This window comes from Ceratotherium simum, chromosome 10 (assembly GCF_057802395.1).
Source record: "Ceratotherium simum simum isolate JZ-2026a chromosome 10, ASM5780239v1, whole genome shotgun sequence".
In the NCBI taxonomy this organism is placed as follows: Eukaryota; Metazoa; Chordata; class Mammalia; order Perissodactyla; family Rhinocerotidae; genus Ceratotherium; species Ceratotherium simum.
The window spans coordinates 53299882-53316141 of record NC_141909.1 but is presented as its reverse complement, the minus strand read 5'-3'; positions in this window follow the sequence as shown (position 1 = coordinate 53316141).

Here is a 16260-nt window from a genome sequence, read left to right as displayed (position 1 = left end):
TTTTTGGAATAGTTTGAGAAGGATGGGTGTTAGATCTTCTTTGAATGTTTGGTTAAATTCACTGGAGAAGCCATCTGGTCCAGACTTTTATTTTGGGGGAGGTTTTTGATTACTATTTCAATCTCTTTCCTTGTGATTGGTCTATTCAGATTCTCTGTTTCTTCTTGGTTCAGTTTTGGGAGGTTATATGAGTCTAAGAATTTATCCATTTCTTCTAGATTGTTCAATTTGTTGGCATATAGTTTTTCATAGTAGTCTCTTATAATCCTTTGTATTTCTGTGGTATCCTTTGTAATTTCTCCTCTTTCATTTCTAATTTTATTTATTTGAACCTTTTCTCTTTTTTTCTTAGTAAGTCTGGCTAAAGGTTTGTCAATTTTGTTTATCTTCTCAAAGAACCAATTCTTTGTTTCATTAATCCTTTCTACTGTTTTTTGTTTTTTGTTTTGGTCTCAATTTCATTTATTTCTGGTCTAATTTTTATTATTTCTCACCTTCTGCTGACTTTGGCTTCATTTGTTCTTCTTTTTCTAGTTCTGTTGGGTGTAATTTAAGGTTTCTTATTTGGACTTTTTCTTGTTTGTTGAGGTGGGCCTGTATTGCTATGAATTTCCCTATCAGGACTGCTGTTGCTGCATCTCATATGAGTTGGTATGGCATATTTTCATTTTCGTTTGTTTCCAGATTTTTTTTATTTCTCCTTTAATTTCATCAATGATCTATTGGTTGTTCAGTAGCATGTTGTTTAATCTCCACATCTTTGTCACTTTCCCAGTTTTTTTCTTGTGGTTGATTTCCAGTTTCATAGCATTATGGTCTGAAAAAATGCTTGTTATGATTTCAATCTTCTTAAATTTATTGAGCCTTGTTTCCCAACATATGGTCTATCCTTGAGAATGTTCCATGCATGCTTGAGAAGAATGTGTAGTCAGCTGTTTTTGGATGAAGTGCTCTGTATATGTCTACTAGGTCCATCTCATCCAGTTTTACTACTATTTGTATTTTTAGTATTGTCTTTTGACCATTTTCAGATACAGTAATCTCAATTGGAGCATTGAGCTAATTCAATAAATATCAAACTGTTCTTATATTTAAATTTACAGTTATGATATTAAATATATCAGGTAATAATAAGGTATACTTTCTCAAATACTCCCTCTGTTCTGTGTTCTCATGGAATACCAGTTGAATGAATGTTTGAGGGACAATAAAATAGTCTCTAAATTTGAATAATTTTGAATAGTATTATAGTACTAATTTAAAGATATGACCATGTCATATTTTATTTCAAAATGCAATCTAAATTTATCAAAGTTCTGTGCACATTAATTATCGTGAAGTTTTGAATTATAGCTGGAATGGAATCACCCTTAACGTTACTGTGTAATATAATGATTGAGGTCTCTGAAATGTCAAGAATTCTTAATATAGTTAGTTCAGATTTTCTAGGAACTCAGGTCCTTACTTTTTCCCATGTTAGCATCTACTGGCTCTGTTTGTTAATGTTTAAGAGAAGAGAAAGAATGGAGAACTGGAATCAGCCAACTGTATTGCTTGTCAGGAGACTCAGAAGATTTGGAGAAAGGCAAGGCACAACCTAGTGTTTAAGATCTCTGTAACATAGGAAGCTTATTCATTTTTCTGCATGTGGTTATCCAGTTTTCCCAGAACAATTTGTTGAAGAGACTATCCTTTCCTCATTAAGTGTTCTTGCCTCCTTTGCCAAATATTAGTTGACCGCATATGTGGGAGTTTATTTCTGGGCTCTCTATTCTGGTCCATTGACCGATGTGTCTATTTTTATGCCAGTACCATACTGTTTTAATTACCATAGCTTTGTAGTATAGTTTGAAATCAGGAAGTGTGCTTACACTACTCACAAAAATTAACTAAAAATGGATTAAAGACCTAAACATAAGACCTGATACCATAAAATTTCTAGAAGAAAACATAGGGGAGAAACTGCTTGACACTGGTCTTGGCAATGACATTTTTGGATATAATACCAAAAGCACAAGCGACAAAAGCAAAAATTAACAAGTGGGACTACATTAAACTAAAAAGCTTCTGTACAGCAAAAGAAACAACTAACAAAATGAAAAGACAATCTACAGAATGGGAGAAAATATTTGCAAACCATATATCAGATAAGGCATTAATATCCAAAATATTTAAAGAACTCATACAACACAATAACAAAACACAAGCAATCCAATTTAAAAATGGACAGAGAAACTGAATAGACATTTTTCCAAAGAAGACATCTAAATGGCCCACAGGTACATGAAAACATACTCAACATCGCTAATCAGGGAAATGCAAATCAAAACCACAATGAGATATCACCTCACACCTGTTAGAATGGATATCATCAAGAAGATAAGAGACAACAAGTGTTGGTGAGGATGGAGAGAAAAGGGAACCCTTGTACACTGTTTTTGGGAATATAAATTGATTCAGCCACTATGGAAAACAGCATGGAGGGGCCTCAAAAAATTCAAAATAGAACTACCATATGATCCAGCAATGCCACTTCTGGGCATATATCCAAAAGGAATGAAAAGAAGATATTGAAAAAATATCTGCAGTCTCATGTTTATTGCAGCATTATTCACAATAACCAAGATATGGCAACAACCTAAGTGTCCATCAATGGATGAATAGATAGAGAAGATGTGGTATATACATACAATGGAGTATTATTCAGCAATGAGAAAGAAGGAGATCCTGCCATTTGTGACAATAGAGATGGACCTTGAGGGCATTTTGCTAACCGAGATAAGCCAGACAGATAAAGACAAATACTGTATGGTATCACTTATATGTGGAATCTAAAAAAACTGAACTGGTAGAAACAGAGTAGAATGGTGGCTACCAGGGGCTGGAGAGTGGGGGATCTGGGGACATGTTCTTAAAGGGTATGAAGTTACAACTAGAAGATGAATAAATTCTGGAGACCTAATGCACAGCATAGTGATTATAGTCAGCAATACTGTATTATAAACTTCAAAGTTGCTAAGAGACTCAATCTTAAATGTTCTCAATGCAGGAGAAATGATAATTATGTAAGGGTATAAGCTAGTGCTACGGTGGTAATCATATTGCAATATGTAAATGTATCAACACATTTGATAATGTCATTTTTAAGAGCTATCACAAAGCATTTCGTAGACTCTTTGTAGAGACTTACATTTTTGGTTAAATGTACTAAATTTGGTCAGGACTGGGAGAAGGCATTCTTGAGGGCCAATATTTGTCTTTATTTTCTGTGTGACCTTTCTATACCTGGTCAACTTCCCTTTCTCAAATACAATAAGAATAATTTTTAAAATAATAATGAATAAAATGAGATCTGTGGAATCCAGGCTTCCATGGATTTCACTTACCCACAGCCTTCTATAACTGAGGTAACCGTTGGCCTCTTTTTCATGGACACATACTAGTAATATCTCTAAAACAAGAATTCCTCTAAATATGTAATTCCTCTAAGTATGTAAATTCCTCAAATCTTATAGTAGATAAAACCTTTAAAAAAATCAACATAGGGGGCCGGCCGGGTGGCGCAAGCGGTTGGGTGCGAGCGCTCCGCTGCGGCGGCCTGGGGTTCGCTGGTTCGGATCTGGGCATGCACTGATGCACCGCTTGGCAAGACGTGCTGTGGTGGCGGCCCATATAAAGTAGAGGAAGATGGGCATGGATGTTAGCCCAGGGCCAGTCTTCCTCAGCAAAAAGAGGAGGATTGGCAGATGTTAGCTCAGGGCCAATCTTCCTCACAAAAAAAAAAAAAATCAACATAGATTGTATCCATTTTTTCTTGAATGTAATAAGTATGATAAAATTAAGTTAAATTCTTTGGAATAGCATGCTGGGGACACATTTTATGAACATTACCTTGAAATTTTTTGCATAATAGATAAGATTTTGGACCCCAGAATATCCAGTTTTTGTTTTAGTTATATGAAGGATAAGAAATATCCTGTATTTAGTTTTAACTAACTTCCAGCATGTTTCAGAGCACCTTGATGAAGCTTTGTCTTGTTCATCTTATTGCAGGATCATTCCTACCTATATTTTTTGAAATACCCGTGATCCTGAAGTTCCATTTTTAAAAAAATACCAAAAGTTGCCTCACTTATATGAAATTTCACATTTCAGGAAGGGATGACTCTCAAAAGTTAGGCTACATACCAACATTCCAGCAGTTTCTGTGCCTGAATCATTTTTGCAGTGCAGTGTGAATGTAATCTACTTATCTGCCCCTCAATAAAAGCCCAGCTCATTTGCCATAATAATCTACTCAAAACTTAGTTGCTTGCCCAGTTCTTGTGCCAATTTCACATTAATCAGAGTATCCCTGTATATTCAAGATACACATACAGTATCATTTGTGAAAACCTCAAAATAGCTGCCAGAGAATATTTTGAATGATTGTTTCTGTCAACTATGTAATATAATTTTCATCATTATAATTTCCATTATGATCAACCATACTCTTTTTCTTTTTTCTTTTAAAAAATTTTTTTAATTTTGAGAATATTGTGTATTCACATGTAGTTGCAAATAATAATAGAGATCTCATAAACTCTTCATTTACTGTCCCCTAGTGGTAATATTTTGCTTAATTATAGTACAATATCACAACCAAGAAATTGACAGTGATACAAATCATTGACATTCATATATTACCACTTTTACATGCACTCATTTGTGTGTGTGTGTTTAATTCTATGAAATTAGAACACCAGTACAATCAAGATACAAAACAGTTCTATTGCAAATATCCCTTGTGCTATGCTTTTATAACCATAGCCTTTTCCCTCCTCATTTCCCTAAGCCTTGATAACTCCTAGTCTGTAATCTGTCTCTGTCATTTTTTAATTTAAAGAGTGTGGGGCCAGCCCGGTGGCATAGCGGTTAAGTTCAAATGCTCCACTTCAGCGGCCTAGGGTTCACAGGTTCGGATCACAGGCGCAGACCTACGCACTGCTCATTAAGCCATGCTGTGGCGGCGTCCCATATATAAAATAGAGGAAGATTGGCAACAGATGTTAGCTTATGGCCAATCTCCCTCACCAAAAAAAAAAAAAAGAGAGAGTGTTATATAAATGGAATCATATAATATGTAACCTTTTGAGATCATTATTTTTTATTCAGCATATTCTCTTGAAATTTAACCAAGTTACCTTGTGTATCAGTAATTCACTTCTGGACATAGACATTCTGAATGGTGCAGTAACAACCCCCCAAAAATCTGCTCCTCCATAAAAGCAATGAGAACACTAGCAAAAACTCTCAAAATAAACTTATTAGAACTCTGAAAATTAACTAAAGGCTTGCAACATTCCAAGAAGTGCTTCTTCAAGAAAAACAGCTGAGGGGCCGGCTCCGTAGCTTAGCAGTTAAGTGTGCGCGCTCTGCTACTGGCAGCCCCGGTTCTGATCCCAGGCGCGCACCGACCCACCGCTGCAATGAACACAGGGGTGCATGTACCTTTGCAAATTGGTGTTTTCAAGTTCTTTGGATAAATACCCAGCAGTGGAATAGCTGGATCATATGGTAGTTCTATCCTTGATTTTTTGAGGAATCTCCATACTGTTTTCCATAGTGGCTGCACCAGTTTGCACTCCCACCAGCAGTGTATGAGAGTTCCCTTCTCTCCACATCCTCTCCAACACATGTTGTTTCCTGTCTTGTTAATTATAGCCATTCTGATGGGCATGAGGTGATATCTCATTGTAGTTTTTATTTGCATTTCCCTGATAGTTAATGATTTTTGAACATCTTTTCATGTGTCTGTTGGCCATCTGTATATCTTCTTTGGAGAAATGTCTGTTCAGGTCTTTTGCCCATTTTTTAATTGGGTTGGTAGTTTTTTTGTTGTTGAGATGCATGAGTTCTTTATATATTTTGGAGATTAAGCCCTTATCAGATGTATGGTTTGCAAATATCTTCTCCCAATTGTTAGGTTGTCTTTTCGTTTTGTTGATGGTTTCCTTTGCTGTGCAGAAGCTTTTTAGTTTGATGTAGTCCCATTTGTTCATTTTTTCTATTGTTTCTCTTGCCGGCTCAGACATGGTGCTTGAAAATATGTTGCTAAGACCGATGTCGAAGAGCGTACTGCCTATGTTTTCTTCTAGAAGTTTCATAGTTTCAGGTCTTACACTCAAGTCTTTAATCCATTTGGAGTTAATTTTTGTGTATGGTGTAAGGTAAGGGTCTACTTTCATTTTTTTGCATATGGCTATCCAGTTTTCCCAACACCATTTGTGGAAGAGACTTTCTTTTCTCCATTGTATGTTCTTGGCTCCTTTGTCAAAGATTAGCTGTCCATAGATGTGTGGGTTTATTTCTGGGCTTTCAATTCTATTCCATTGATCTGTGTGTCTGTTTTTGTGCCAGTACCATGCTGTTTTGGTTACTATAGCTTTGTAGTATATTTTGAAATCAGGGAGTGTGATACCTCCAGCTTTGTTCTTTTTTCTCAGGATATCTTTACCTATTCGGGGTCTTTTGTTGTTCCATATAAATTTTAGGATTCTTTGTTCTATTTCTGTGAAAAATGTTGTTGGAACTTTGATAGGGATTGCATTGAATCTATAGATGGCTTTAGGAAGTGTAGATATCTTAACTATGTTAATTCTTCCAATCCAAGAGCACGGAATATCTTTCCATTTCTTTGTGTCTTCTTCAATTTCTTTCAGCAATGTTTTATAGTTTTCGGTGTACAGATCTTTCACCTCTTTGGTTAAGTTTATTCCTAGGTATTTTATTCTTTTTGTTGCAATTGTAAATGGGATGGTATTCTTAATTTCTCTTTCTGCTACTTCGTTGTTAGTGTATAGAAATGCAACTGATTTTTCTATCCTGCAACTTTACCATATTCGTTTATTACTTCTAAAAGTTTTCTGGTGGATTCTTTAGGGTTTTTTATATATAAAATCATGTCATCTGCAAATAGTGACAGTTTCACTTCTTCCTTTCCAATTTGGATCCCTTTTATTTCTTTCTCTTGCCTGATTGCTCTGGCTAGGACTTCCAGTGCTATGTTAAATAGCAGTGGTGACAGTGGGCATCCTTGTCTGGTTGCTGTTCTTAGAGGGATAGCTTTCAGTTTTTCACCATTGAGGATGATATTAGCTGTGGGTTTCTCATATATGGTCCTTATTATGTTGAGGTACTTTCCTTCTATACTCATTTTATTCAGAGTTTTTATCATAAATGGATGCTGTATCTTGTCAAATGCTTTCTCTGCATCTATTTAGATGATCATGTGATTTTTATTGTTCATTTTATTAATGTGGTGTATCACGTTGACTGATTTGCGAATGTTAAACCATCCCTGCATACTTGGAATAAATCCCACTTGATCATGGTGTATAATATTTTTAACATATTGTTGTATGCGATTTGTTAGTATTTTGTTGAGGATTTTTGCATTGATGTTCATCAGTGATATTGGCTTGTAATTTGCTTTTTTTGTGTTGTCCTTGTCTGGTTTTGGTATCAGGGTAATGTCAGCTTCGTAGAATGAGTTAGGGAGCTTCCCCCCCTCCTCAAGTTTTTGGAAGAGTTTGAGAAGGATAGGTATTAAGTCTTCTTTGAATATTTGGTAGAATTCACCAGGGAAGCCATCTGGTCCTGGAATTTTATTTTTGGGGAGGTTTTTGATTTCTGTTTCTATCTCCTTACTGGTGATTGGTCTATTCAAATTCTCTACTTCTTCTTGATCCAGTTTTGGAAGGTTGTATGATTCTAAGAATTTATCCATTTCTTCCAGATCGTCGAATTGGTGAGCATATAGCTTTTCATAGTATTCTCTTATAATCTTTTATATTTCTGAGGTGTCTGTTGTAATTTCTCCTCTTTCATGTCTGATTTTACTTATTTGTGCCTTCTCTCTTTTTTTTCTTGGTGAGTCTAGCTAAAGGTTTGTCAATTTTGTTTATCTTTTCAAAGAACCAGCTCTTGGTTTTATTAATTTTTCCTATTTTTTTTTGGTCTCTATATCATTTATTTCTGCTCTGATTTTTATTATTTCCCTTCTTCTACTGATTTTGGGCTTTGTTTGTTCTTCTTTTTCCAGTTCCTTTAGGTGCATTGTTAGATTGTTTATTTGAGATTTTTCTTGTTTGTTGAGATAGGGCCGTATTGCTATAAACTTCCCTCTTAGAACTGCTTTTGCTGTATCCCATTAATTCTGTCATGTCATATTTTCATTTTCATTTGTCTCCAGGTATTTTTTGATTTCTTCTTTGATTTCTTTGTTGACCCAGTCGTTGTTCAGTAGCATTTTGTTTAATCTCCACGTATTTGTGGCTTTTCTGATTTTCTTCCTATAGTTGATTTCTAGTTTCATACTGTTGTGGTCAGAAAAGATGCTTGGTATTATTTCAGTCTTCTTAAATTTATGGAGACTTGTTTTGTGGCCTAATATGTGATCAATCCTGGAGAATGTTCCATGTACATTTGAAAAGAACGTGTATTCTTTGGTTTTTGGATGGAATGCTCTATATATCTACTAGGTCCATCTGTTCTAGTGTATCATTTAAGGCCAATGTTTCCTTATGGATCTGCTGCTTGGATGATCTATCCGTTGGTGTAAGTGGAGTGTTAAAGTCCCCTACTATTATTGTGTTACTGTCTATTTCTGTTTTTATGTCTGTTAATAATTGCTTTATATATTTAGGTGCACCTACATTGGGTGTGTAGATATTTATAAATGTTATATCCTCTTGTTGGATTGTTCCCTTGATCATTATGTAATGCCCTTCTTTGTCTCTTTTTACAGTTTTTGTTTTAAAGTCTATTTTGTCTGATATGAGTACTGCTACCCCAGGTTTCTTTTCATTGCCATTTGCATGGAGTATCTTCTTCCATCCCTTCACTTTCAGTTTGTGAGTGTCTTTAGGTCTGAAGTGTGTCTCTTGTATGTAGCATATATATGGGTCTTGTTTTTTATCCAGTCAGCCACCCTATGCCTTTTAATTGGAGCATTTAGTCCATTGGCATTTAAAGTAGCTATTGATAAGTATGTACTTATTGCCATTTTTTAACTTTTTTTTCCTCAGTGTTTTAGTAGTCCTTCTCTGTTCCTTTCTTCTTCTATACAGAATTGATGGTCTCTTTAGTTTGACCTCTGTCTGAAAGCTCTACTCTTTAACTCCCCTCCTCCCTCCTTTTATGTTTTTGATATCATATCTAACCTCTTTTTTGTGCATTTGTATCCATTACCCTCTTATCATAGAAATAGATAATTTTTCCTATTTGTGGTCTTCTCTTTTCCCCTTAAATCAGTCCCTTTAACATTTCTTGTAGCACTGGTTTCTTGGTGACAAACTCCTTTAATTTTTGCTTGTCTGGGAAATTTTTGATCTCTCCTTCCATTTTGAATGATAACCTTGCTGGGTAGAGTATTCTTGGCTGTAAGTTTTTTCCTTTTAGCACTTTAAATATATCATGCCATTCTCTTCTAGCCTGTAAGGTTTCTGCTGAGAAGTCAGCTGATAGCCTTATGGGGTTTCCTTTGTATGTAACTTGACTTTCTCTTGCGGCTTTTGGGATTCTCTCTTTATCTTTAATTCTGGACATTTTGATTATGATGTGTCTTGGTGTGGGCCTCTTTGGGTTTATCTTGTCTGGGGCTCTCTGTGCTTCCTGTACCTGGATGTCTGTTTCCTTCATTAGGTTAGGTTAGGGAAGTTTTCATCTATTATTTCTTGAAATAGATTCTCTGCCTCTTTGTCTCACTCTTCTCATTCCGGGACACATATAACACGGATGTTAGTGCACTTGATGTTGTCCCAGAGGTCCCTTAGACTGTCCTCACTCTTTTTAATTCTTTTCTCTTTTACCTGTTCAGCTTGGGTAATTTCTTCTAGTCTTTTGTCCAGCTCACAGATCCGTTCTGTATCCTCTACTCTGCTTTTGATTCCCTCTAGTGAATTTTTCATTTCCAGTATTGTATTCTTCGCTTCTGATTGGTTCTTTTTTATATCTTCCATTTCTTTGTTGACATTCTCACTGAGTTCATCTATTCTTCTCCCCAGATCAGTGAGCATCCTTAACACTCTTTGTTTGAACTCTCTGTCAGGTAGGTTGCTCATTTCTGTTTCACTTAGTTCCTTTTCTGGGGTTTTGTCCTGTTCCCTTACTTGGAATGTATTCCTTTGCCTCCTCATTTTGCCTCTTTCCCTGTCCTTGTGTCTACGTATTAGGTAGGTCAGCTACGTCTCCTGCTCTTGGATAGGTGACCTTATGTAAGTGATGGCTTAGGAGGCCTGCCGTGTGCTTCCCTCAGTTCTCAATGTTCCAGGGGTGACCCCTATGTGGGCTATGTGTGTCCTTCTGTTGTGGCCTGTTTGCTCTCCCTGTAGGCGCCCAGGGAGGCTGAGTTATGCTCCTGGCCAGCTTTCGTAATGCTCAGTTGCTTGTAGTTGTTGTGGGCCCTTCAGTCTCTTTATCAGGTGTGGGGAGCCCCAGCACAGTTGGCTGCAAGTTCTAATACCACATTTGTGTTGCAGTATTTCTTTTAAGTGAATAGGCCCCCAGCATGGCAGGTTGTTAGGCTCAGGGCCTTACAATTGCTATAAGCCTCCAGCCTTTAGGTCTCTTGTCAGCTCTCTGAGGATTGCAGCTGGGTGGGGCTGGCCTCAGGCACGGGAGCACCCAATTGTTTCAAGCTTTGGAAGGTGGGGCAAACCCCCATGTGGGTCTTTGAGAAGCACAAGTCTTCTGCAGCTGACAACCCCTGCCGCCCACAGGTCCACCCACACAGTCAACACAGTCCAGCCCCGTGTGTGTGCCGCGACCTCCCGAAGCGGACCCAGTCTCTCCACGGCAGGAGCCCCACACACTCCACCACTGCCCACACTCTCCACCCGCTCCATGTGCACGCCCTGCCCCACTGAAGTCAGCTCAGTTGCCAGGCTGCAGAGAATCCAGTCACCAATCTATGCAGGCCCACAAGTTGCCTGAGGGCTTGTTGTTGGGTGAGGCCAGTCTCTAGGGTGGACTGCCAGCCCTGGCTGAGCTGGATTAAGTCGGTGCTCTAGTGGGTGGGGCAGACCTGGGCTAGCAGGCCTCAGGGAGAACTCCAATGGCGTCCGAGTCAGCACCCCCACACCAGGCCACAACAATGGCCGCCGCCAATGTCCCAGTCCATGGAGAGGTCTCACCTCTCACTGAGATGCACTCAGGGCCTATCAGGTGAGTCTCTTTTCACCAAAGCACTGTGCACCTTTCTTTCTGGTGATTTTAGGTTGTTTTCTGAAACAGGTGAGTTTGCGCGTGGGCCCTTTAAGAGCCGGTTTTAATTTCTTTGTGAACCAGCTTTTCTGGTGGTACTCCCCAATGTTTTAGTAGCAGGCAAAGTCAGATATTATGCCACTCGTCTCGATTGTGCTGGGTCCACAAAATGCCCACAGCAGGGGTGCTCCCGGCTCAGGGCCCCACTCCTCCAGGGAGGGCTGCATACCTGTGGGCTGCTCCCGGGCTGCCGTGAGGCGCTGCGGCTTGTGAAGGCGGCGTTTTTCCTCTCCAGAAGGGAGTCTCTGCCTCTTCCACCTCAGTTAGGATTGTCCGTTGTTGCAGGAGTTCCTCTTATCCAGTTTTCAGTTCTGTCTCAGGGGTAATTTTTCCACGAGTAGTTGTAAATTGGCTGTGTCCACGGGAGGAGGTGAGTTCAGAGTCTGCCTATGCCACCATCTTGACTTCCTCTCTTCAGGATCTGTCTCTTTAAAAAAATAAATAAATAAATAAAAGTTAAACATAGTGTTACCATATGACCCAACAATTCCACTCCTAGGTATATACCCAAGAGAATTGAAAACATATGTCCAGAAAAAACTGGTACACAAATGTTCACAGCAGCATATTCATAACTGACAAAAGGAAAAAAACCCAAATGCTCATCAACTGATAAATGGATGAAAAACTGTCAATATCAATGCAATGGAATATTATTTGGCCATAAATAGGAATAGAGTTCTGATACATGCTACAACATGGATGAACCTTGAAAACATTAAGTGAAAGAAGCCAGACACAGAAGGATCTATATTGTATGATTCCATATATATGAAATATCCAGAATAGGCAAATCTGTAGAGACAGAAAGTAGATTAGTGGTTACCTAGGACTGGGAGACTGGGTATGGGCATATGGAGAGTTAGGAGGAAACAGTGCCTGCTAATAGGTATGGAGTTTCTTTTGGGGGCAATGAAAATATTTTGGAATTAGTGGTGATTGTTGTGCAACTATCTAAGTAGTTTAGATATCTAGTTTTTATATCATGACTGTAGTAAAAACAAGTGAATTTTAAACTTTAAAAAGATGAACTTTATGGTGTATGAACTTATATATCAATAAAACTGTTATTTTTAAAAATATTTTATTTCTTTTTTATTGCTGGATGGTTTTTCATAGAATGTATGTACCACAGTTTGTTTAACCATTCACCTGCTGTAGGACATTTAGATTTGTTTCCAGTTTTTGGCTATTATGAATAAAGCAATGATTGCTTGATATGAAACAGTACCCATTTTTAAAATACATAAACAACTCTTCTTTTCTTTCTTTTTTTTTTTTTTTTGGTGAGGAAGATTGACCCTGAGCTAACATCTGTGCCAGTCTTCCTCTATTTTGCATGTGGGATACCTCCACAGCATGGCTGATGAGTCGAGTATGTTCACGCCCGGGATCCGAACCCATGAACCTGAGCCGCCCAAGTGGAGCATACGCAACTTTAACCACTCAGCCATGGGACCAGCCCCCTATACAACTTTTATTTTCATGTTGAATCCACCTAATTCAAGGGGAATTCAAGCCAAAATTAATAATAATAATAATAATAATATTAATAATGCTTCAGTTAGCAGTTGTGTTTCTTATTTTTATTAATAAAGACTGTAAGACTCCATTCTTTATTCCTTCATTCTACTAAAGCTCATGTACCCTTAAAATCAATATTTATGATATATCCATATTCTATACTGGAGCAGCCATTCTCTGCTTTGTCCAGGATCAAGGCCCATTGTTTTATTTCCTGTAGGGCCTTTTTCACATGCTGGAATTATTTAGTGTTTTTATTTATTTACTCTTTATTATCCATCTCCTCCATTAGAATGTGCACTCATAAGAGGGACCGTGTCTGTCTTTTTCATCAGTTCCTAGCATAGTGCCAGACAAGGAGTCAGTGTTCATGAAAGAAGAAATAGTGAATATGTTTGGTGCTTGTTTGAATTTACATGACAGACACCTGCATTTATAGATCTCATCATTTAGTGAGTTATCTATCTTTGAGGGAGAGCTATTATCACACCATTTTTTCTGGTTGTTATAGCAACCCACTGGCCTTCAGAGCTACAAGTTAATTCTGATGCACTTATTTTCCCAAAAGACCAAACAGTATTTTCAATTATGAAATAATGATGCTATTATAAATCACATTTCTCACAGTATAAAGGGGCATTGGGAGGTCTTCTTGTTATCTTTTATGAAGATGGCAGAGAATTAGAAAGAAAACAAATGTGTTCAAACCACTAAATGCTAGGAAAAATGAAGCAAAACAATATGACACAAATCTCCACTCCTAACCCTTTCATATTTTCTCCAAGTTCTCCACCTTTCTACAAGCATCTGTGAATTTGGTTGGGTTTTCTGTCCAAGTTGTTATGGAAGTTTTGAAAGGTAATTGCTACAAAACAAACTCTAGAGAGCTCTGTTACAACCTAAATATTTTTTCTTTTTCTCATCATTGCCTGTTGCTTAAAATTTCATGTTAAATTATCAAATGATAGTAGTTTTACAAAAATTGAGATTTGCTCTGAAAAGGTCCAATATAAGGTACTTCTCTACCCCTCCCCCCGCCTCACATTTTAAGGACAGGAACTGAGAAAAGTTTTATTAAACTGGGTTAGTCATCATAGAATATTCAGTTTAATAAAGCAGAGTTTATCTGGGCCATTCAACCAGCTATGAATATAGTTTTTAAAAGGAAAATCTATTTTCTAACGGTGGATACCCTAAGGAGATTTTACATGTATGTTATACTGTATTTTCTCTTTTGTAGGTTTCAGTCACGTGTACTGGGGAGAGACAAGCACCACCCAGTTCCAAAGTAAAGCCTATAATAAATACTTCACTACACTCTTCCTTTGTGCAGTTCTGAATGCTTTTCTCATACATAGGGTTGTAATACCCACCAGTAAACAGTCCCATAACCTTATCTAAAAGAAACTATATTGCAATTAGCTTCCTTCCTGGGCTTTGACATTATAAAAGCAGTAACTGCTTCAATACGTTCAGCCATCTTCAATAATACATAATGAGGATGCTGTCAGGAGCTCAAAGAGAAAGATAAAGTGGGGCAGTATAGCCTGTAATGTCAAGATTACAGATTTTGGCACCAGAATCCCTGGGGTATTTTGATATACGTATTTGTAAGAACTTCATTTTAGAAATCTCTATGCTTTTTTATTCATTTAAATAATCACTGAATCCTACACAACATTAGATTGGATGTCAAACCTTTCCTAAATCTAGATATTTGTCTACTGATAAAAATTTAAAGTGGTCCACTCAAATGGAAGATTTTGCCAGGAGAGGATCAGATGTCCAGTCACACAGATCTTGCAAGGATTGCTTGATAGAGTCACTGTGTCCCAGGTCTAATACTCTTCTTAGAAGTTTGGATATTCAATTATTACTATACCTTGATGTGGTTGGGTTTTGGTACTGAATTGGATTAAACAAACCATCAAGAATCAAAGACACAGGGCCAGCCCCAGTGGCCTAGTGGCTAAATTCAGTGTGCTCTGCTTCAGCAGCCCAGGTTCGGTTCCCGGGCATGGACTTACACTGCTCTGTTAGCGGCCATGCTGTGCTGGTCGCCCACACACTAAAAGAAATAAGAGGAAGATTGACACAGATGTTAGCCCAGGGTGAATCTTCCTCAGGAAAAAAAAAAAAGAATCAAACATACAAAAGCTATAATACTGATATGTTAACTTATAATTACAAATTATAACTTTCTAATCAACCAGATAGATACTGGTGATTCCTGATCAGCACATATTCTTGTGGTCCAATCTTCATGAGATGAATTACTGTGAGAAGGTTGCTTCATGGCATGGATTCAGAGTTTACAGAGTAAGTTGGATGATTTTAATGACCACTGACGAGGTAGTGTGAGAAGCAGGTGCATTTGCCTTCACTGCAAGGTTAGACCTGAATGAACAGTTTTTCTGGATAGAGCTGGATCTACAATGCCAAAGATGGCATGGCCAAGTCTTTCCTAGGCTTCTATGGTGGAACTCACTCATCCTCCACCCTTCTTTTACCATTTTCCCCCCACTTTATTTCTGTAGCTACGTCTTTTCCTCAATCAGATTAATAGTAAAGTTGTGGAGTGGGACCTATTTTGCCTCTATAAGATTACGTATCTTCTTTGATTATTTATTTTATTTGTAATTTAATTATTTGAGGGGTATCATATATATCCCAATTTCCAATTTTGTGTGTGTGGTGGGGGGAGGCTGCATGTGTTTCTTGCATCCATGTACCACTAAGTCTTTAACCTACTATCAGACTATCATTAACAATGTATCAATGATTTGGTCATCTAAGTATTATTAATTTTTATTAAATGGCAATGTGCAGAGGGCACAGGGAAGGACATCTTTTATTACGTGTTTATGATGAATTTCATAAATTTGGAGATGGATCAACAATATGATTTTTGGTATAAGTTTAGTGAAATATTGAACATAATTCCATCCTGTTTTTCCCATGGTTGAAATATGTAAATATTGAAGGATTAATAACTATGCTCAGCTCAATTTAAAATGGAAATTCTAAAACACAATCTTGGTAGAAGTGTAAAGCAAAATTATTTTTTGTATAGAAATGCAGTAATTGTGCAAATTTCAGCAAAATTTATCTTCAGATATTTTAGTCTCATTAAATGAAAAAATGTATGATAGCATATACTACAATATTTAGCATGAAGTAGATGATCAATAAAGATTAGTGCCTCATGATATTAAAGACATACAATAACATGTATAAATCATACCAAGAATCAAGGAAACCACAACTTGAATAAGAAAAGACAATCAACTGATGCCAACACAAATGAATCAAATGTTGGAATTATCTCACAAAGACTTTAAAGCAGCCAGCATAAAAATACTTTAATAACTTATAAATTCTCTTGAAACAACAAAATAGACAATCTCAGCAAAGAAACTGAAGTTATAAAAA